This window comes from Microtus pennsylvanicus, chromosome 9 (genome assembly GCF_037038515.1).
Source record: "Microtus pennsylvanicus isolate mMicPen1 chromosome 9, mMicPen1.hap1, whole genome shotgun sequence".
NCBI lineage: Eukaryota > Metazoa > Chordata > Mammalia > Rodentia > Cricetidae > Microtus > Microtus pennsylvanicus.
In genome coordinates this window covers 91,942,534-91,965,268 of record NC_134587.1, presented here as the reverse complement: position 1 = coordinate 91,965,268, position 22,735 = coordinate 91,942,534, and the positions used below count along the sequence as shown (strand labels likewise).

Here is a 22,735-nt window from a genome sequence, read left to right as displayed (position 1 = left end):
AAAGGCATCCAAGTTTGGATTTCCAAAAGCTCTATTCTCCCTTCTGAAAAGGAAAAACAGCCACTGTCATGGAATTGTAGCTAATATAGGCAGTGTTGTTCTGTGTGTTTGGTCAACCATGTGAGGATTCATTTGGTTTTGGTTTTAGCTACTGAACTCATGGCTTTGCTTCATACTAAGCACATGCTAATTCTAAGCTAGGCTTCCGGTCTGTTACTCTGTTTCCAAAGCCATAGTCATATATTCTCAAATGCACTATCTGTCTCAGAACTTTTCATGCTTACAATATTAATAAAATTTGAATGCAATAAAAGTATTATTCTGAAGTATCTCCTTATGTTGACAATGTTCGACTGCAATTAATCTTGCACATTCATTCCCCAAATCTGCTGATTAAATATGAAAATGAAGTTACTGGCCATGAAATTATTTTTATAAAGGCAATTGTGGCTTATTATCATTTGCAGTAATCTGGGTTCAATCACTGATACCAAAAAGCAAAACAAACAAACAAACAAACAAAATAAAGTCAATTGCATTGTTTGTGTATCAGGTGCCAATTCATAAACATAATTTATTGTTAATGAGGCCTTTGGCAAATGAAGTTTGCGTTAGGATATACAGGCTGATCAGAGCATCTGGAAAAGCTTGGACAGCCGGCACACATTTTACGGAGGAAAATCATCTTGTATTCTTATAAATCCTGCAATGTTTGTGACTAAAATTTCCTTACGACATGAGAATAATCTTCTATAAATTAAGGAAAATGACTTCATTCTTTAGGAAACTTAGGTCCAATTGAGAGGCAATATAATAGATTATATGTGCAAAGTTCAGTAAAAATGCCCCCGGGCCTCAGGGCATCCTACAGCATGCAGCCGCTGAGCTGTCAGAAGCCACAGCCTAATATTACAAATGTAATTTTCATCTTTAGAGATATGAATATTTTCATTTTTATCTTGACCAGAATCAGGGCTACTTATGAATACATGATGATTTCATACACTTCAAACTAGAGCTCGTCAGAATGCATAAGATAAACCTGAAGTTTAAAGAGAAGTTAAGTTCTGAATAAGTTACTAAGTTGGAGAGGAAAAGCACAAACTCTCTTCCATGATGTTTTTCTTCTAGAATCTGCACTATCTATCCAGACGATCTTACATTATTTGTGCAATACTGAAATGCCCTTGTATCTCGGGCGGTAGTGCGCTCCTGGATAACTCCTGTCTGAGTGGATGGTTTCTGATGAGCTTCCTCCACCCAGCTGATGAAACAAAATACAAAGACAGTGACAGAAGGCCCTGAGCCATACACTAGATCACGGATCCTTATGGATGTGCGCATGTCACTGTTTCCTTGAGGACTGAAGACATTTTATCATGTCTGATTTGAGTTACCCAGTTGCCCAGTTACTTGCCTGCATGACCACTGCTACTATCTTCCTTATAACAGTCATTCTAAAGCCTTTGTTGAAAGTGAATGCACACAAACACATGCTGTTTAAAATATATAAATTCGAGTCCGTCTTTTTAAACTCTGGCTCACAAGTCCTTGACAATTTGGTGGGCGAGCATTCTATGTGGCATGAGTCTCTACAGCATTCTGTCTGCAGTACATGTTACCCAAATCTGTCAAGAACTACGGGGTTATTTCTGGGCTTTGCAGCCAGCCTATGGAAATTTTAGATCTGGTTCCAGGGACAATCGTGTAAACAATAGTCTCAATAAATGTGCACACAACCTTCTTTATCAAGGATTCATGGGAAATGGAGTGGAAAGACCTGACAAATTTATTACAAAACATACATATGACAGCCTGCTAAAGCTGTGCCATGGCCTGCCTGGGTATGACCTAGGCCCTTGACAAATGCCATATGGTGTCCAATTATAATTGCGATTGTTGTACTTCAAGACAATGGGATAACAACAGCTACAAGTCAGACTGCCTAATGTGTTATTAATGGCACTGTGGATAGACATGCAGCATGAAAAACAAACAAAAGATGTATCATCATTTTGCATGCACTTATTGTGTTGACCTGCAGAAGACATGTTTTCAATTACCCAGTTTATGTAATCAGAGCCAGTATACAAAGACAAAAGCCTCAGTCCAATATAAGAAATGGTTCCTGAGATGCAGTTCTTTCTAATCTGTAAGTTTTCGGGAATGTAATGTAGAGGGGTGAGATCCACATAACAGAAGATAAGTAACTTGTAAGAGACAGTAAGGAAGATACCTGGCAGATAAATTTTTATTTCTTAGTTCCTTGAGTTTTTTTTCCCCCCATCAATTTAATGTGACAAGCAGAGGGGACAAAAATACCTTCCATTCTGCCTACTTTAGGTAAACCTGTATTGCCCATTCTCTGCCTAGACTCTGTCTAGAAGGAGGGAAAATTAATTCATATCAGGCTAATAATGTCTGCCTTTTGGGAAACTCTCTGTTCACTAAGAAAAACACATGATACATTAGGACCAGAAAGTCAAAAGCAAAGGATGACAGGGAAGAGGGGAAAAGAGAAAAAGGAAGCTAAGGACAAAGAGGAGAAAAGAGAAATGAGATCTAGAACAGCACCATCCTCCCAGGACAGTGTGTGTTGTTTATTAGCTTCCTGCACTGTAACATACAAGAGAGAAAACTTATCCTTAACTCTGACCACAATCTTCATAATTCTCATCTTATCTTGTTTGAGTTTATTATATTGTGGAAAGTTGTACCAGTTAGTGTGGCCCATGTGTAAAACTTAAGTCTGAGTAGTAACATTTGGGTGGTTAAGCCTAGGAATTCCAATGTGAGGCAAGTAACCATGAAGAGGTTGGTTGTCATATTGAAATGCCCAGCATCAGAGAAATAACATGAACCACCATTGAAATTCTAAGCAAACACAAAAATTATCAAAGGTCACCATGCATTAGTTATTCATGGAAATTCACAAAAGGAAAGCAGATGCCAGATGTAGATAAACTTTTGTTTGCTGGGTTTATTAGCCAGATGCAGAAACTTACTGCCTGAGTGCATAGATACCGCAGAGATATGCACTTTGCAAAAATGCAGATAGGGAGATAGATAGCCTCACTTGACTATGCATAATGCCACGTGATAGCGCATATTGAACAAGTGGCAGGCTTCTGCTTCATGTTTCCATTTACATAATTCAAAGCCTTGACATCATGGAAATATATCATGGGACCGTATCCTGTTACATCATGCATAAGGTTCAGCAATGTGGTTTATAAAAGCATTAAAGACAGAAGCACGCGGGAATGAGATGCACTTATAAGCAAGTCAAGATAGATGCGAACTCACATAACAAACTGAAAATGTTCTTCTTTAGTAGGTCTGGGTATAGAAAATGAATTAATTATAATTATTTGTTGATGTCAGTGTTTTTTGAATAATTAAGAAAGTATATTAAGGCAGAAGCAAATGATGTAAAACTGAAAACACCATTTTTTTTAAAAAAAAATACCACAGTCCTCATTCAAAAAATATGAAGAATGCACTTGGAAGCCCAGTGTCAGGAACAAAGATTAGATGCCTTAAATTTGTCATACACGTAATAACCAAGGTGTGCTTCATTAAACAGATTTTAGAGAGAAGCAGTTTGGGCCCAGCAATAATTATTTTCTTTGACAAATCTTGAATTTACATTAATATTTTTAGATTTATGTTTGTATGTATATGGCTGTGTGGATTAATGTACAGCATCTGTGTGCAGGAGCATCCAGGTTAGAACGGCATATCTAAAATCCTGGCACTAGGAATGTTGGCGTTTTTGAGCTGTCCAATGTCAGTCCTGAGAACTGAACACAAGTCTTCTGTAAGAGCAGTTAGTGCTCTTAACTGCTCTTTCTAGCCTACACTAATTTTTTTTTAAAGACTGCAACAAAAACAAATATCAATATAGTAAAGAAACTGAGATTGGTAAAGCCATTTAAGATATGTACAAAATCATTTAGCGTGTGTATCGGAACTTCCTAAAATTTTAGGCTTTATCCAGACTGCATTGAATTAGCTCTGTATTAACCCCACATCTTAGATATCATTATCATGTGATAACATTTCTTTTAAGGGGAGAGAAAGATTTTTCTGTATTTTCTGTATAAATAGGTCATGAGTAATTATGGAAGTAAAGGCTATTCACCATAACGAAAGGCAAAGCAAACCAACACGGAAGGGAAATGAACAGATTTTGAAGGGGTATACGGTATGAAACCAAAATAAAAGACACATGAATAGTAGTTAAAGGAAATTTGCAAAAGAGAAAGCAGCTTGTGTAGGGAGAAAATAAGCAATTAATGAAACAATATAAAATAAAGATTGATCTAAGGAACTTGGAAAGTCAATCACATAAAAAGATGAGCACAAATCACAATCCTTTAGAACCTAGACAGCACTGAGGACTCTAAGAGAGACATGCATAGATCTAATCTACATGGGAAGTAGAAAAAGACAAGATCTCCTGAGTAAACTGGGAGCATGGGGACCTTGGGAGAGGGTTGAAAGGGAGGGGAGAGGCAGGCAGAGGAGCAGAGAAAAATGTACAGCTCAATAAAAATCAATAAACAAAAGATTAGCAGGGCTGGAGAAATGGCTCAGTGGTTAAGAGCACTGAATGCTCTTCCAGAGGTCCTGAGTTCAATTCCCAGCAACCACATGGTGGCTCACAACCATCTATAATGAGACACGGCGCCCCTTTCTGGCCTGCGGGCACACATGGGAGGAATGCTGTACACATAATAAATAAATCTTTAAAAAAAAAGCAGAATAGATGGGAGGTACTGAGAGGAGAAGAGGAAAGGAAAACTGTAATCAAGCTGGGAAAAATGAATAAAATAAGAAGATGAATTGTCATTTTTATTCTTAAGAGAATAAAATGTATAGCCATCATGTGACAATCTAAATTCTATGATCACAGTAAAGACTAAAAGCATATAGAAGCAGGGCAATATTAGTGATATCAAAGAGAGAAGAAGAAAATGTACCTAAATGTAACCAATCATCTTGACAATAAAGAATATTCCAGGGTGGCGGACAGTAGCTTAAATACTGAAACCCAGTTTCTCTCTCTGTAAGATCATCAAAAGATTGAAAACCTTGGAAAATGCAAAGAAAGAACAGCTGAAGCATACACTCTGTAAACTAAATGTAGGTTAGTCTCTTAGACGATTTTTGCACATAGGAACAGTTAAGTGTTAATATAAGCTGAAATAAAATTTAGAAATATTAACTAATCCAAAAATATTCCATGAAAAGACGTACTTCTTTTCTTAAAAAAAAAAAGGAAAAAAAATCCCAAATAGTTCTTTTAAAAATTTTGAATAATACATTTTCTGAGAACTTATGGAAACTTGCTATAGATCAATAAACAATGTATAATTACTTAGAAATGTAAAACACCAGTTGTGGTGTGTGGGGGTGGATGCATGACGTATGCATATGTTGACATGATCGTATGCATATATGTGCATGGGCGAGTGCCTGTTCACGGACGCATGTGCAAGGGGAGGCCAGAGGATAACACTCCATTCTTCATCGCTGGTTCTTCACCTTTCTTTTTGAGATAAGATTGTTCCTCACCGAATCAGGATCTCACCAATTAGGTAGCCTGGCTGACCAATAAGCTCTGGAGATCTACCGGGCCCCATCTTTCATGCAGCCCAAATGCTAGGATTAAAGACCCCTCCACTATGCCCAATGGGTGCTGGGGATCTGAACTCAGTCATGTCTCTAAGCTAGGACAGCAAGCAGTTTTACCTGCTAACTCATCTCACCAACCCTAGAACTAGTTGGTTTTGATTTTTACCTAAGTTTAAATTATCTGTTTTGAGAAAAATTAAATATGAAATAAATATATTTTCCAGGAGAAAGAGAAATAAACAGAAAGAAAAAATATTAAACAAATTAAACTTGTCCTTATTAAAAATCATGATGATAACGCTGGCACATATTTAATCCTAAGTACTAAAATAAAGCCTGAGGGTGAATGTTCATCTACTACCCTAGCAGATCACTAATACCCACACTGAGCCTACTATTCGTGATCCTAGAAAAGCTAAATAAGAAGGTGAACCCAAAGAAAAACATATAGTTATTTTTCTGGATATTGGAAGTAGACAAGATTGCCAGGCAAAAATTGGGAGCTTGGGGGTGGGGGTTAAGTGGGGGTAAGAGGAGATGGGAAGAGAGAAGTGAGAAGGGGAGGACGGGGAGAGCTTGGGGGAATGGAATGGTTGGGATGGAGCAGGGACGTATATATCTTAATTAAGGGAGCCATTTTAGGGTTGGCAAGAGACTTGACTCTATAGGGGTTCCCAGGTGTCCAAGGAAATGTACCCAGCTTGTTCCTTGGGCAGCTGAGGAGAGGGCAACTGAACTGGCCCTATCCTATAGTCACACTGATGAATATCTTGCATATCACCTTCTTGCATAAAACCTTCATCTGGCGATGGATGGAGATAGAGACAGAGACCCACATTGGAGCACTGGACTGAGCTCCCAAGGTCCAAATGAGGAGCAGAAGGAGAGAGAACATGAGGAAGGAAGGCAGGACCTTGAGGGGTGTGCCCAACCACTGAGATGGTGGAGCTGATCTAATGGGAGCTCACCAAGGCCAGCTGGACTGGGACTGATGGAGCATGTGATCAAACTGGACTCTCTGAATGTGGCTGACAAAGAGGGCTGACTGAGAAGCCAAAAACAATGGCACTGGGTTCTGATTCTACTGCATGTACTGGCTTTGTGGGAACCTAGTCTGTTTTGGATGCTCACCTTCCTAGACTTGGATGGAGGGGGGAGGACCTTAAACTTCCCACAGGGCAGGGAACCCTGACTGCTCTTTGGACTGGAGAGGGAGGAGAAGAGGGGTTGGGGGAAAGGGAGGGACATGTGAGGAGGTGGAAATTTTTAATAAAATAAATAAATAAATAAATAATAGACACATATACACACACAAACATATATGAATAAGATTATTCTGTACATTCTTATACAAGTCTGGGTGTGTGAATGTGCAACTATTTTTGCATATGTATGTGTAAATGTGGTGTGTAGGCATGTATATATGCATGTTTGCATGCATATGCTTTTATATGAGTGCGTGCATGTATGTGCAGGCTTTATGTTATCATACATATATGTGATACATATATATGGCACACACATACACACATATCAACATAAGGCAAGTTGTAAGAAATTTCAGTGACTGTGAAGGCTTTGGGTCTTGGCCCTCTTCTATATTTGAGATATGTGACAAAAGAAAACCAAACAGATGGATAAATATCACACCTCGTACAATTTTGTTTCTACAAAATATGGGAAGTACAATATAAAATCCTTACTAAAATATTAGTAATATGACTAAAATTTTATATTAAATTATGTTTAAATTCTTAACCTCTAATTTCCTTGGGATGGTTACTTCATTATTCTCACACTAGAAATAAACCTCTAATAAAATCCTTCCTCTAATAAAAATGTCAAACTTATGATATAAGTGTGCACATTTTCTCCATCAAGAATTCTTCTCACACTTAACTCAGAAGCATTTCCCCCGCAGAATTGAAATAATAATAATAATAATAATAATAATAATAATAATAATAATAAAAAGTAGAATGCCACAGAGACTTAACTTTCCAAACCATCAGTCATGCCATTTGTTTGCATTGTTGGTCACTGTTAGAAATGTTTCCTTGTTTGTAAGATGATACCAATGTCCAGGTCCTGGTATTATCTTAAGAACAAAAGTACAACGTGAGGCACGTTTTTTGTTCAGCCATGCTTACTTATAACTTAATGATGGACATAAATACAGATAAACACGTCCAAGACAGTTTGTTAGAATTGCTAGCAATGAAGTGAAATCCTTAAGGTGGTGGAGCTTTGCTTTATCTATCCGCGTTTCTCGTATGACCCTAGCGAGATACTTCAGGGCTGCAGCCGTGGTGCTCCTACCAGCTGGGGGCAGGGGATGCTGTTGGAAATTAAATTGAAAGTTGTGCGTTGTTGTTCTGTTTGGTGCTGACTTTGGGGAGGGACAGGAAATGGCAGTGGGTGTCAAGAATGAGCTAGAGTCTGCACTGTTGAACAAGGAGCAGCAATGCTGCATGCCTCGGGCTTAAGAAGAGAGAAACACCTTATGGAATTCATTAGCTGTGTGGATTCCTCAGCCATGACTCTGTGGCAGCCTGGAGGATTGCAACAAAGTTGTCAGCAGGCAGCTCTTTTGGTCACTGGAATTTAGGTTGACCCTTTCATCAGAGATCATTGATTCTTTTGTGTGTGTGTGTGTGTGTGTGTGTGTGTGTGTGTGTGTGTGTGTGTGACCCCCAAGGCATCTTTGTTCATGTTAAGATAGATGCAGAGAGGAAAACACACACAAAAATTTTACCAACATTTTTAAGCCAAAGCTAAAATTCAGTCTTCTAATTCTTCCAAAGTGAAAATGTGTTCTGTATCTGAGGTTACTGCATCCATCCATTCATAAACCAGGCTGGCTTACATGCTGCAGATACACGCAGCTAGTTTGATTTACGAACACTCTACTGAGAACTACATAACATAGTTTCTATCTTTTGAATGTTTGACTTTGGGGATGACTTCCGCAACTACCATTGTGTGAGAGACAAACAAGACTGTGTGCCCTGCTTTGCCATCTGCAATGTATTTATTTTTTCAGGAGAACCTCTTAATATTTTATTGACAGACTTTTTGGTTACAGTACAGTTTTTTAAGATGAATTATGCAAATTAATACAACAAACTTCTAAAAGAAAAGTTGCTGTCCTCATACTCCTGATGTTGAACTTAAAGCTACGAGAAATGGAAAACTATCTGAGAGCTAATAGAGAGTAACTAGGAAGAGTTCTAACCCACTGTTACTTACTTACAGTTCAAATCTCTTCTTGTAGCTTAGCGTTTATAACAACTTGGATATATACAGAAAATGGAAGGGCTGCCACAGTTTTAAAACCGCAATTCTTTATACTGTTTTCACTTGAGGAAAGAAGACTTTATATCGCTGTGTTTGATTAGGAAAAATAACGGTTTCCTGTTGCTGCTAGAATAAATTACACAAGGAGAGTTGCTTAAAACAACACAGATGCATTATGTTACAACGTAGAGGTAAGACGTTGAAAATGATTCTGTTGGGGTCAACGTGTCAATGGGGCCTGTGCTGCGGTCTACAGAAGGATCCCATCTTGCCTTTCCAATGTCAAGAAGCTGTCTGCACCGCTTGGCTCTTGTCCTTACTGCCTCCAAGGCCAGTCATGATCCGAGGATTCTGGTCCATCTCATTACTCTGAAGCCAACTCTCTACCTTCTGTATCACACTTATAAGGACCCACATTATGACACTGGGCCCACCCAGAGGTACAGGAGAATAGGGTAGGGAGTAAGGTCAAAATTAGAAGATAAAAGAAACCATTAGTCAAGGAGAAAGACAAGAAACCTCCCTGAATAAGCCAACATGCATGGGACAGCATGTGAGAGGAAAACCAGCACTAAGCAAATGAGCCATAAAATATTATAACCCTCTCTGCTTGGAGCCACTGAGCCTCTGATCTTTCCCCGAGTTCTGACCTATTTCCTTTCTTGGCAATGGTTTCTTTCCTAATAACTTGTCTTTCTTCACCACTATCCATATATCCAAATTCTTGTTGCAGGACAAAAGAATGTAGAAATACCAGAAGGTACTCACTGGACTCCATTACACATCTACGGCCCAGATCACATTCTTCTCATCTCAAGAATCTTAACTTGGTAACATCTGCTAATGCAGGGTAGTGCAATGAAGGAAGTCATTCATTATCTAGGTCACAGCACACGCTCATCTTTATAGGTCATTATTTAGTATAATACAGGTGGGTTTGAGTTATCACAAGTCTCTAAGTAAGCCAGGCCATGATGGTGCACATCTGTAATCCCAGCACTGAAGAGGCAGAGGAAGGCAGATTTCTGTGAGTCCCAGTCACATTGGTCTACACTGTGAGCTCCAGGACATCCAGGGCTATATAGAAAGACCCCCATCTCAAAACAAACAAACAAACAAAACCTGTCAGTGTGAGATGAGGGTGAATAAGTCAAGGAAATATAGAAAGATTTAGTGTGTTACTGACACATCCTGAAGAAGAGTTGTAACTTTCTCTATGTTTGGAGTGTATGACTATAACACAAATACTTAGTAACCTGGAAGACTATGAATACCACAACAGTTTAGGTTACATAGTAACATCGCCATGTGTGTGTGCCCGCACGTGTGCATGCTTGTGCATAACTTTTGATAGTACACCTACAATTCTTAATACAAATTGCCTTATTATCTATACCAATGTATATATTCACATAAAGGCCAGTATTCTTATAATACTGTCTACATTCTAATGCTACTGTTGGATTTGTTACCTCATATATTTGATTTTCACTTAGTTACTCTCATCTGCTGTTCCTAATCAGTTGTAAACTCACACAAATGCATGTAGATTACCACACATGTGGGTAGTTAATAAAGTTAAGAAGCTGCTTCCCCTAGTATGTTCAGATCCTTCCAATTTCAGTAAATTTCAGTCTAGTTTCCGTCATCAGCATCTGCATTTTGTTGTTGAGTGTCCATGTGTTGCCTAATGTCACAATGCCCACTTACAGCACAATGGGCATTTGGGGGATTAAAGCCCCTAAAATAGCCCTTGGCTGCTAAACCCGTGACTAACAAGAATGGGTGAGTAAATTTATATGCATCAGTCTCTGTGCTTTAAGTTAGGATTACACCCAGACACGTGTTCTATACCATCCTCCGGGGTTCGCCCATAGAATTAAGCTTCAGCTTTCCTTAGTGGCAATCCTTTCCTATCCTGTCCCACTTTGTCATCTCCTTGCCAGTTAAACTAGAATCCCTCCCTCAGAAAACTCTTCCTTCAAATAACTCTCAAAGTTTACTTCTGGGCAAGATTTAAACTCAGTTAATCACAAATATTTATGGGCAGATCCATAACTGATTGATATGCTACACAATTTCTAAAAATCATACATGCATATGTGATTAGATTTTGGTTCATTCTTCTTTGCTTGTCTGTTTTGTTTTTGAGAAGCAGTCTGGCTATTTAATCTATGCTGGCCTTGGTCTGGGGACCCTCTTTTGCCTCCACCCCCACCCTGCTGAGATTACTGACATATACCCCCACATCTTATCACTGACTTTAAAGGGAATAGGCTTTCCTGGAACTGCAGCTGCTCCTTTGTGGAGCTCAGCATGAATCTAGGGCCTTAAATATGCCTGGCAAGTATGCTACTTAGATATTCATATTGCCTTAGTTCATATTTAGTGTTATTCAAATCTTGGCTGTGGCTAGTCTACAAAGAACAGATATTTATTTGGAACACAGTTTTGAGGGCTAAAATCAAAGATCAGGCAATAAACCAAGGGGTATCTTGTGAAGGCCTTCTGGCTTAGTCACCTAGTGTGGCAGATGGCATCTACATGGCAAAGACTTTAAATGGGAAAGAGAAAGGAGAAGAGTAAGGAGCCAGTTCACTGTGCTACAGTGCCGCCTGTTCTTGTGGGAGCTAAACCATCCTTCAAGAACCATATTAGCCTCTTCCAGGAGTAATACTCACCTGGGGTAATCATCCCTCAGTTTTTAAGAGTGCTGACAACACATTCTGACATCACATGACACTCATATAACCCTAAGCAAATTCTTGGCTTTTAAGATCTATCAGATCATAATAATGTGATTAAACTTAAAATAGTATTCCATGAACTTATAAAAAGTTTACAATTGAATATAAATACTAAATGTTTATAGACAGTGTAAGAAATCACTTTAATCTGTGGGTGGCATGTGTCAGTAATCCTAGCAGAATCGGAAGAGTTACAAGGTAACACAACAAGTTTCAAGCCAAGCTCAATTATACAGTAAGACCCTCTCTCAAAATAGAAAAGAAAATGATATGACAAAGAAAATGAAGAAAAATAAATTTCACTCTAAATTATGAGCATTCAGCTATGAATGGGATCCTTCAAAGCTTTGGAGTTTTTTTATATAGAGGGAGATAAAGTCAATTAGAAAATATGCGAATAAAGAAAAAAAATAATCAAAATTATGCTGAAAATAGAGGGCCATGATAGGAAGTGGGTGGTTACTTTGGAAGAGAAAAAGAAAGTATACCCCCCTAAGGAATTGGCATTGAAGCCGGACCCTCAACACAAAGCAGATCCAGCCATGCTCATCTAAGGAAGAACATTCCAAGCTCTCAGAAAAGAATGCGATTACAAAACAGACAGAAAGAAAAAGCAACATTCTTCTGAAAATGGTGTATGTGGCAGCGTGGTGGAAATATAAACCACAGAAGTACTTAGTGGTCAAAGCAGGATGGGTTGCATTATACTCCGTGCTAGCATTATCTAGGGATGGTGTTTCTTCACAATTAGAGAAACATTCTGTCTTCCATGGACAGATTTGACTTGAAGATGCAAAACAATGAAGGAGGAGGAGAAGGGGAAGGAAAAAGAGGAAGAAGAGGAGTAGGAGAAGAAAATGAAGAAGACCAGTCAGATTTTTTTCTGCAATCATGAGAACAGAGTATAATACTAACTAACAGTTGAAATGCAAGGAAAACATGGATTTAAGATGCATTTTAGAGAAAGAGAAAAGATGACTTACTGATAGAGTGCTCGAGGATTTAGGCAATAATATCAAATGAAAAAATCAAAGATTTTAATAAATTCATTTTAATTAGACGCACACGCTCAATGTCTGACACATAAGAAGCACCCAGTAAATGAAATGATAACCAGACACATAAAGAAAGGGGATTAAAATACAGATCACTTAACTGAGATACAGGGTGGGTGTATGCTAATAGACAGAAAAATAAGCTAATGGATAAAACAATTATTTCTTAACATGTTCTTTTTTCTACATGAGAATATCCACATTGTAAATCCATCTCACTAGGTTGTTAATGTTAAATCTATAAAAATCCAACTGGGTGGTGCTGGCCCACAAACTGACAGGTCTCTCTCTGAGTCTGAGGCCAGCGTAATCTACAAAGAAAATACCAGGACAGCCAAAGTTGCACAGAGAAACTCTGTCTTGAAAAACAAAACAATCAAACAAAAATCTATAAGAAAGTCACACATATGACACTAGTCCTCAATGTAATACATGCTAATTGCAAACTGAATAGATCATAATCACTATGAAAGTTAGAAGATGTGAAATCCCTGGATCTGTGCTTATATGAGCATAGATACAATTTATATCACAAGGCATTTAATTCAAACCAAAGGTTTGATCTGTTAAAACTATAACAAATAGACACAATCAAAAACAAAGCTTACTCCCAACAGAAGAATATTGGTTCAACCATAGGCAACTAAATTCTAATGGAAATTCTGAAGTATTCATTTATTCATTAGAGAGATTAATGAACCCAAAATGCTATTCTCAACACACACATACAGCACGTACTCACTAGTAACATTTACCATTATTCCACATCATCTTGTGATCAATTTTAAACGATCTCTTTCTTCTTCTGAATATATCTTCAACTACCTTTCTTCATAGCTTCCTCAGAGTCTAATTTTTTTCACATGTCCTCAACATATATTTATTCCTAATTTTGATGGGCAACAGCCTCTTTAAACAACCTGAAACTATCACAAACCGAAGCATTTGGCCCCTTAGTATTCTTTGTTAGAACAACTTAAATTCAGAAAGTTTATAGAGTCAATGTCTGTTGGGGAAATTTTGTCTCTTCTTTTCCTTTTTGTTTTTTCATAGAGATGAATGCACAATCTCAACTGAAGGTTTTCTGTGTTTCATAATCTGAGATGATGTAGTTTACATCACAACATTTTCTTTGGTAAACATCCATTCAATAACATAGGCTTGTTTAATACAGAATTCTAAACAAAAACGGTCACTGACATGGAATGCAGCGAATGTGCAAGTGCATCATTAGTGGACAGAAACTAGTAACGCATGATTACATAGCTGAAGGCTCATCTTAGTGAGCAAATCTTTCAACTGTCTCTGATTTTCTTCATAGGATATTTTTTTTCTAATCATTCTGACTTCTGATGCACTTTATTGCTTTGCTGCTTTACCAAATGAACACTAGAGCTTTAACGTACTTCCTGGCACTAAACTTGTATTTAGAGGAGCAAGTACCAAGCATCAATCATAGCAGACAGTCGTGAGCATCAGGGCATGCACACTTTCATTCTTGGCAGTTGGCACTAGAACACTTCCATGCTGACAAAAACTAAATTAAATGTGATTATCAATCTTGATCCATGTCGGGAAAGATATAAGCTGCATTTGTCAGTAGATTCCCAAGTCAGCCCCATTTTGGACTTGGTGCTTTGCTTGGGTGGGTAACTTGTTCCTAGGAAATGCATTTTTCTTCCAAATCTTAGATACAAATATGAGCCCTTTCCATAACAGCTACTTCTTAGCCTGTGAATTATTCAAATACTAGACCTTACTGCTATCTGTATTGTCAAATGCTTTTCTCTTGAAATGCTCAGGGTCAAGCCCTTTTTGACATGGCCACCATCAAATGATCATTCTTAGAAGCCAACCAGGCTCCTTCTAAGCATTCATCTTCAGTTAGTAATTGTTCAGCTCTTTTCTAGACTCCCAAGCTTATCCCATCCAGAACAAGACCAATAATAACAGAGCTAAGGTGCTGCTTGATCAGTGAAGCACGAGGTACAAAAGCAAGAGAACTTGAATTCAGATCTCCAGTACCCATGTGAAAAGCTGGGCATGGTATCTGCCTGTAATCACAGTGCAGAGAAGACAGAGACAGAAGATCCCTAGGGCTTAATACCCAGTCAGTCTATCCAGTGACATCTTGGTTCATTGAGATACCCAATCTCATGAAATAATGGGGAAAACAATTTGAGGAAGATACCCAGTGGCAACCTCCGGCTTCTGGCTTCCAAAGTATGGCTAACTGCATGGACACCTGCACACACACACACACACACACACACACACACACACACACACACACCAGAGTTGCAATCACTTATCTATAAATCAACTATTATTGAAATACATTTAAATGCTTCTGGAGAATTTCCTACTGAAAGTAATAGAACTTTCTACTAAGAGCCTGCATCCCAGTTATCTACCTTAAAGAAGAAAGCTAGTGAAAATGGTAAAGACACAACTAAATCACAAACACTTATAAATACACATGAAACTAAGATAACTTCCTGGAAAAAATCTTAGCACCATAAATTATAGTACAGTGAAGTATTGTGAGAATAAATAGCCCTTATTTGTTAGACAATTAGATGAGAAACCTTCTCCTGTGTTAGAAATTCTTGATTTTAATCCATTAATTCACATAATTATGAAACCTGTTTTCGAAGACGTCATTTAGCTCCTATGGCTTTCTTACCATGATGGAGCATGAGTTTAATTAAGTCATTCTTCCCTTAGTTGTTTCTAATTGTACGTTATCAAAAATAAATAGTATTTAATACTAGAAATTAAATACTAATAATATCAATGGGAAATAGTTTATATATTAAAATGAGACTTGCAGCATTTTTATAAGACTAGAATGAAAATCTCTGGTGTTTGCGATGTCACTGACAGTCAGATAAGAGAGATTCTTGAGGGCATGGAGAATAAGAATGATGAGAGAATAAACTTGCTGGACACTAACATGAATCAAAATAAAGAACATATAAAATGATTATGAAGTGAATTCAAAAATCAGGAAACAAAGTGTTTAAGTACATGTGCATAGGATTAGATGAAAATAAGTCAATGAAATCTTTTTGACAAGCATAAGTATGCTTTCAGCAGTCCCAGAGTGCTGACAATACCCAAACTGGACTTTCAAAACCAGAAAGAGGCACCTTAAACTTTTGTCTCTGAAGTGTACCTACTAAATGTCAACTCCCAGTCAACAAATGTGGATCAAACCAGCCAGAGCTAGCAAGGGCTCCAGACAATACACTGTGGCATGTTGGGATATAACTGAAGTGACCTGCTTTAATTTTAGCTGACTATCAGAGGTTATACAGTGTTAATTGCTGTGAAGAGACACCATGACCACAGCAACTCTTACAAAAGAAAGCACTTAACTGGGGCTGGCTTACGATTTCAGAGGTTTAGTTCATTCTCATCATGGTGGGGAGCATGGCTGTTTGCAGGCAGACATGGTGGAGAGGTAGCTGAGAGCTATACATCTGAATCTGCATGCAGCAGGTGTGACAGTGACACACCAGTCAGACTTGAGCATCTGAAACCTCAAAGCCTGCCTATAGTGAACACTTCCTCCAACAAAGTCACATCTACTCCAAAAAGGCCTCAACTCCTAATAGTGCCACTCCCTAGAAGCCTCCGGGGACCATTTTTATTCACACCACCACATCAATGTTAGACAGAAAAGAGAGACAGGAGTATTTGAGGAACAACTGTCTAGGGTTTTCTAAAGCAGAAAAACTCATTAGGCTTTTTGATTCAAGAACTGCTATGAACTTCACAGATGCAAAAGGAGATGCTCCCAAGTGCTTAAGCAATAATAGCATGCATTCAAGTTCATGTTAAACAACAACTGGATATAGCTCTGCAACAGATTAATACTAAATATGAAATTAGAGAATTAAGCAATGCATCTTCATTCAAGATATAATTGATATAATAACAAAACACAGTCCAGATGGAAGCTTCAGGGAGGTATCATTTATGACAGGAGTGACAGGAGGAACAATGAGGAGAGAAGATGCTGATGCAGCCAAATATGCAAATGAAAATACTAATCTCAGCCCCTTTCCTTTGCCCTGCACAGACAGTTATAGGGGGACTATAAATATTAATATGAGAGCAAAAATCATCGAGCTTCTAGAAAGCTGTTTTCATACACAGTTTTTTTTAAATCAAGACATAAAATCAAATAAAATAAGAAAGAGAAAAAACTTAGTTTAGCATTAGAATTTGAAAACTCCAGTTTTTAACTTCATCGTTATCATTCTTTAAAAACCTTGTTTTAAGCAGAGAGCCATCCTAGGGCCTCACATGGAATAGACTAGAAATGCAATATGATTTATATCCTCAGTGATCATTATACCTGTGTTGAGATTAACATTCTCTATAGAATGTAAGTATAGACTCCTTTAGACATTGGCATTTAGATCAGAGACTCCAGTACTTGGGAGAAAGTGGCAAGACCTTGGAAATATCCTCAAGACTGAATCAAAAGACTAGACTTCCTGACAATTTGGACATGGGGTGAAAATGAAATAAAAGAAAGCTTCATGAACTTCTACTTACATAATTTAATTTGCTGCAGTGGAATGAGTTGGAGAAAGCCATGTATAGAACGAACGTGACCAAGAAGTGGGGAGTCCACTAACTTAATTACGAAAGTCCTAAACTTGTTAGAGTAATAATATCAAATAAGAAATTGATCGTCGGGCGATGGTGGCGCACGCCTTTAATCCCAGCACTCGGGAGGCAGAGGCAGGCGGATCTCTGTGAGTTTGAGGCCAGCCTGGTCTACAAGAGCTAGTTCTAGGACAGGCTCCAAAGCTATGTAGAAACCCTGTCTCGAAAAGAAAGAAAGAAAGAAAGAAAGAAAGAAAGAAAGAAAGAAAGAAAGAAAGAAAGAAAGAAAGAAAGAAAGAAAGAAAGATGGGAAAACGTAATTAGTGAGGTAATTAGTGAGGTAATTAGTGAGGTAAAACCGTGTAACTAACGACGAAGTTCAGCAAGAAGATGTTGCTAAGGAAACTAGGAGGATTACTACAGTCTTAACTTCTCTCTCCCTGGAATTGTTCCTCCTCTATCTGACTCCAACTCTGTAGGAGGCAATATTTCTCTACCTTGCTGTTGAAGGCTGCCCATCAACAAGAGTCAACCTGAGACTATAGGGTCTACTGAAACTATTTGAACTATTCAATCCTGAGCAATTTAAACCTCCTACCGTTGCTTTGTCCATAGATATATCAATAAAGGCTGTGATTGAAACTCTCTCTTCCCTACTGATCACTGCCACCTGAACAAAACTTAGTACTTTCTCCAATCAATGGATTAGCAAGTGTACTTTTATAAAACTCACATTGAAATCTAGTCCTCAGTGTAGTGGTGTTCGGGTTTGGGGACTTTGAAAGGTAACTAGGTCTTGAGGGTGACACCTCATGAATGAGATAATTACCTGTCTTGATCAAGGTTTCTATGGCTATAATACAACATTATGACCAAAGATATCTTGGGGAAAGGGGGATTATTCAGTTTACAGATTCCAGGCCAATATGAAAAGTCAGGGCAGGAACAAGGCAGGAGCTGACAAAGGTGTCACGTTTTTTACTGGATGCAATAGCTCTGTTTTCATAGCTTGCCTTTAGACCTCTTTCCTTAGACACCCTGGACTACCTGCCTATGGGTGGGACCACCCACAATGGCTCATCGAAAAGTACTGCTTACTCGTTGTTTTTTGTGACTTGTTCAAACTGCTTTCTCAGATCACCCTGGACCATTAGCACAGAAGTGGTAAGAACCACTGTGGGATTGACACCAAGCAGTAATCAAGAAAATGCTGCACAGGCTTGCCCAACAGCCAGTCTGGTAAAAGCATTCAATAACATAATGTTCCATATTCCCTAATGACTTGATGCTGTGTCGAGATGGCATGAAATAAGCCAATTCAGAACCCTTATGATAAAAAAGGAATAAGAACAACTAGTTACCCTCTCTCCTTTTTTGTATGAGGCCACAGCCGAAAGGTGGCGTGTATGATCAATGACCATCCTGATCTTGGACTTTCCAGCCTCGAGAACTGGGAACAATAAATTTCTGCTGTACCCAGGTCTCAGTGCTAAGGTATCTTGTTACAGGGGCTTGAAGAGAATAAGACACCCTGTTACCATATATGATAGAATATGGTCCTAGCCATCTCTTAGACCAGTGTTTCTGAACCTTGCTAATACGGTACCCTTTAATACAGTTCCTCATGTGCTGGTGACCCCCAATCATTAAATTATTCTCATTGCTACTTCATACCTGGAATTTTGAAACTGTTATGAATCGTCATGCAAATATCTGAGATGTGGGATATCTGATATATAGTCCTTGCGAAAGGGTTGTTCTACCCCAAGGGTGTCTCAACTTATTATCAAAGAACAGTGGACTTGTTCCTTTTCTGTGTCCTTGGATGACAGACAGAATCTGATACCTTTAAATGGATTCCGCAACATGAAGGGTGTTGGTATTAAAAAGAGTTATTTTTATCTATATCTCCTAAGTATGTAGCTAACAAACATAGTCAGCATTAATAAATGAGTGATTGGAAGATCTTCCTTCTCTCCTGTGGGCCATGACAGGAGTGTAATTGAAACTTATGGAGTTATCAATTTTGATAGGCATTGGAGAATGAGTCAATGATTTATTGGAACTGAACACAAGCATAAAACTCTGGTTTAAATGGGCTTCCTTGCAATGTGGGAAGAGAAATGGTTTGAGTAAAATGGTCTACGTGGACCCCAGATGGAAGAAATATTTTTGGGAGATTTGGCAAACTTTAGAAGGTGGGTCCTTTATGGAGGCAGTTGGTCACCAAGGGAATGTCCTTGGGTTATCTTGATCCTAGACTTTCTGCCCCTCTTTGTCTTGCTTCCTGTTTGCCATGAAGTACGTACAATAAGATCCTCCAAATGTTTCCTCTGCCAGGATGCTCTTCTTCACCAAGGGTCTGAAAACATGGAGCCTCTATTAAATCATGAGATAAAAGCATGTCTTTCCTCCCTTACAAGGTGTGCATCCGATACTTTGTGACAACAACGAGAAAGGCATATATTGTTTTACTTTTCATCAAACAAAAATATGTATTGTTTACCCAGTTTATAGTCAAGGAAGCCAGACTTCGTAGGGAGAAAAACAATGACATCAACAAAAAAACCAACTCTGACTCCAAAATCTATTTGATTTTAATTATCCTATAATCTCTACTAATAGTTTAAAATATAATGACTAAAGATAATGTACTTGAATTATTTGGGAGTCAAATTTAAAATCCCATACTAAATAAAAATGTTGTTTACCTAGTAATGCACAGTTAATAAATTCAATAAAGCATACTCTTACAATGTTTGATAAAAAAAATCCCTGTTAGAAATAAGTTCCTCAGGCAATTTTCAAAATATCGGGCAATTATATAAGATTATAAAACAGTAACTATGAAAATTAAACTAGAGTAAATGCTCAATCTCTTGGTTGTTACTTGGATCTTATCCCTTTTATTCCAATGACCTCGAAATACTTAGAAGAGTTATACCAGCTACAAGCAGGTCCACTTCTCTCTGAAGCAACTGAGTAGCTTCTATAAATACTATTACTTAAAAGTAGGATTTTATGCTTTAAGAAATACTTTTTGTTATTAAAAAGGCATTTTATGGTATATTTGGCAATTATATTTGGTTCTGAGAGACTTTTCAAATTTGGCAAGTCATTTAGGATGAAAAACATAAATTATAATATTACTGAACCTGTTATTATGGAAACATTTTATGATAATAGTCACCAGAATGATCTTTAAAAGTATTTTCAGCAACTTGATTTGACTACCCCTGAAATCACTTTTGCAAAGTGACCTGGCATTTCCAGTGATGACAAATGGTGTTGCCATGAGACAGCAGAGCAAAATAAAGCCCCAAGGAAAAAGCACATTATATGTCTCAACATCGGTATTATCGACTTGTGGGGCCCCGTTTCTAAAAGGAATAACTGAGCTATTTTAGAAGCCGACTCACTGTGCAGTAGTTTTAATAGATTACAGTTTAGAGTTTAATTAAAATTATGGAACTGTGCTATGGCTGGTGAATAGTGAGGTTCATCATGATTCGTTTCGCTTGTGATCACCAACTTTATGTCCACAAAGTGGCTATTCTCACTGGATGCCACAAGTTCTCACGAGAATCATGCAACATCCTCTTACTTCATACTACATGGAAATTAAAATAACAGATAATTATGTGAGGATTGCCTCTCCTATAGCAATTGTTTATTGAGCATCTTCCAAATCAGAAAACAATGTTAAATGTAAACTCTAATGTGGACAACTTGGAAACATCAGCCCATTTGAAAATCATCCTATGAAAACAGTTCAAAACATTAAGGGCACATAATCCAATTGCAGGTGAAAATTCAAGTAACGTAAACCAGTCAAGTCGTTGTAAGGAAATTAAGTGAGAAAATGCTTAAATTTCAAATGTTCTGGGAAGAATAGATGTTATCAGCTCTAGTTTAAATGTTTTTCCTGCCAGGTCCCATCACACTTAATATGCATCCTATGTAGTGAAAAAGTGTTTTACATATTATGATTTACATATTATTTACATATTAGAATAATAGGAGCTGGAGAGATGATGGCACAGTACTTAAGAGTTTTGTTCTCAAAGAGGTTCTGGGTTCAGTTTTCAGCACCCACATGGTGGCTAGCAACTGCCTGTCACTCCAAATCTAGGGGACCTGAAGAATTCTTCTGACCTCCAAGGGCACCAGGCAGACACAAGGTATACACATATACATGCACGAGGACAAAAACATTCATTCACATAAAAATAAATAAATCTAATTTTGAAGAATTAGAATCATGAAATCAATAGGGTGAAATATCAAGGATAACAAGTAAATAGAGAAATGTGTTCCTATTTTTCATTAGCATTACAAATGCACTAAACACATTTTTAAGCTTCTGGTTTTCTTAATTTTTTTTTTTAGTAGGTAAATCATAGAGTTCAAAAGTGACACACATACATACTGTTAAACACACATGAAGAGTTCCATAGTGCCATATTGGACCCAATGACATAGGATTCCATTTGAGAACAGGAAACATTAATTTATTACCAGGAGAGATTGCAATGCATGTGTAACTGGGGTGCTATAGCAGTGCCAAAAAATGTAATCATATACCTGGCTTGATGACTTGCTAAAGGGGTGTGGTCGATTGAAAGTTGTAATTAACCAGATCAACTTCAAATAATATTTAAGAATGTGATTGGCTAAAGTTCCCTATCAACTTGCCTTTTATTTTTGCCATAATATCATAGCACATGGCTGTGATCTAGTATTACAACCCACTTTTCATACAAAAGCTCAGCATTTTGACTGAAGAATGCTAGGTCATGGTCCATACAGTAAGAGATGAAAGAAAATTCTCAGGGAGAATCAATACTAGAAATTTTTCTGTTTTCCCATCATGCATAGAAAACAAGAGAGTGAAAGAGTGCTGAATACCATTATGTTGCAAAAACTAATATAATATTTAGCTAATTTTATTTTATTTAAATGAAACCTCATTGTTTTAGTGCTTTCTGAGCAATAGTCTTCCCAAGATTTTCCCTTCTCTATCGTACATCTACTTTTGATACATTAAAACTAGTGAGTTCAAATCCTCATCTGTATGAATATTTCATGTAAAAATGCTTTCGGCAAATTGGGTTTTAAATCTTTTGGACATGCATAGTAATATCAATCTTACTAAAATCCCAATGTTTTGAAAACATTAACTGTGTAAGCAAATCTAAAAAGAGTACATCAAGATTGTAAGTCACAAAAAGATAAAATATCTAGAAACCAAAAAAAAAATGCAACCAATACTACCAGTATTCTAATTAGATTCTATTCTCCATTTCTTCCTTATAAGGAGCATTTGGACATGTTGGAAGTCACTGAGTTTTTGCTTCTCAGCAATTAAAGATG

General features: G+C 37.7%; 1 protein-coding gene across 1 annotated transcript in view; it reads right to left on the bottom strand.

Moving 5' to 3' along the window:
- Vegfc (vascular endothelial growth factor C) overlaps positions 1–22,735 on the bottom strand; it is a 103,271-nt gene that overhangs the window by 56,914 nt on the left and 23,622 nt on the right. The gene's annotated exons all lie outside the window — the stretch shown is intronic.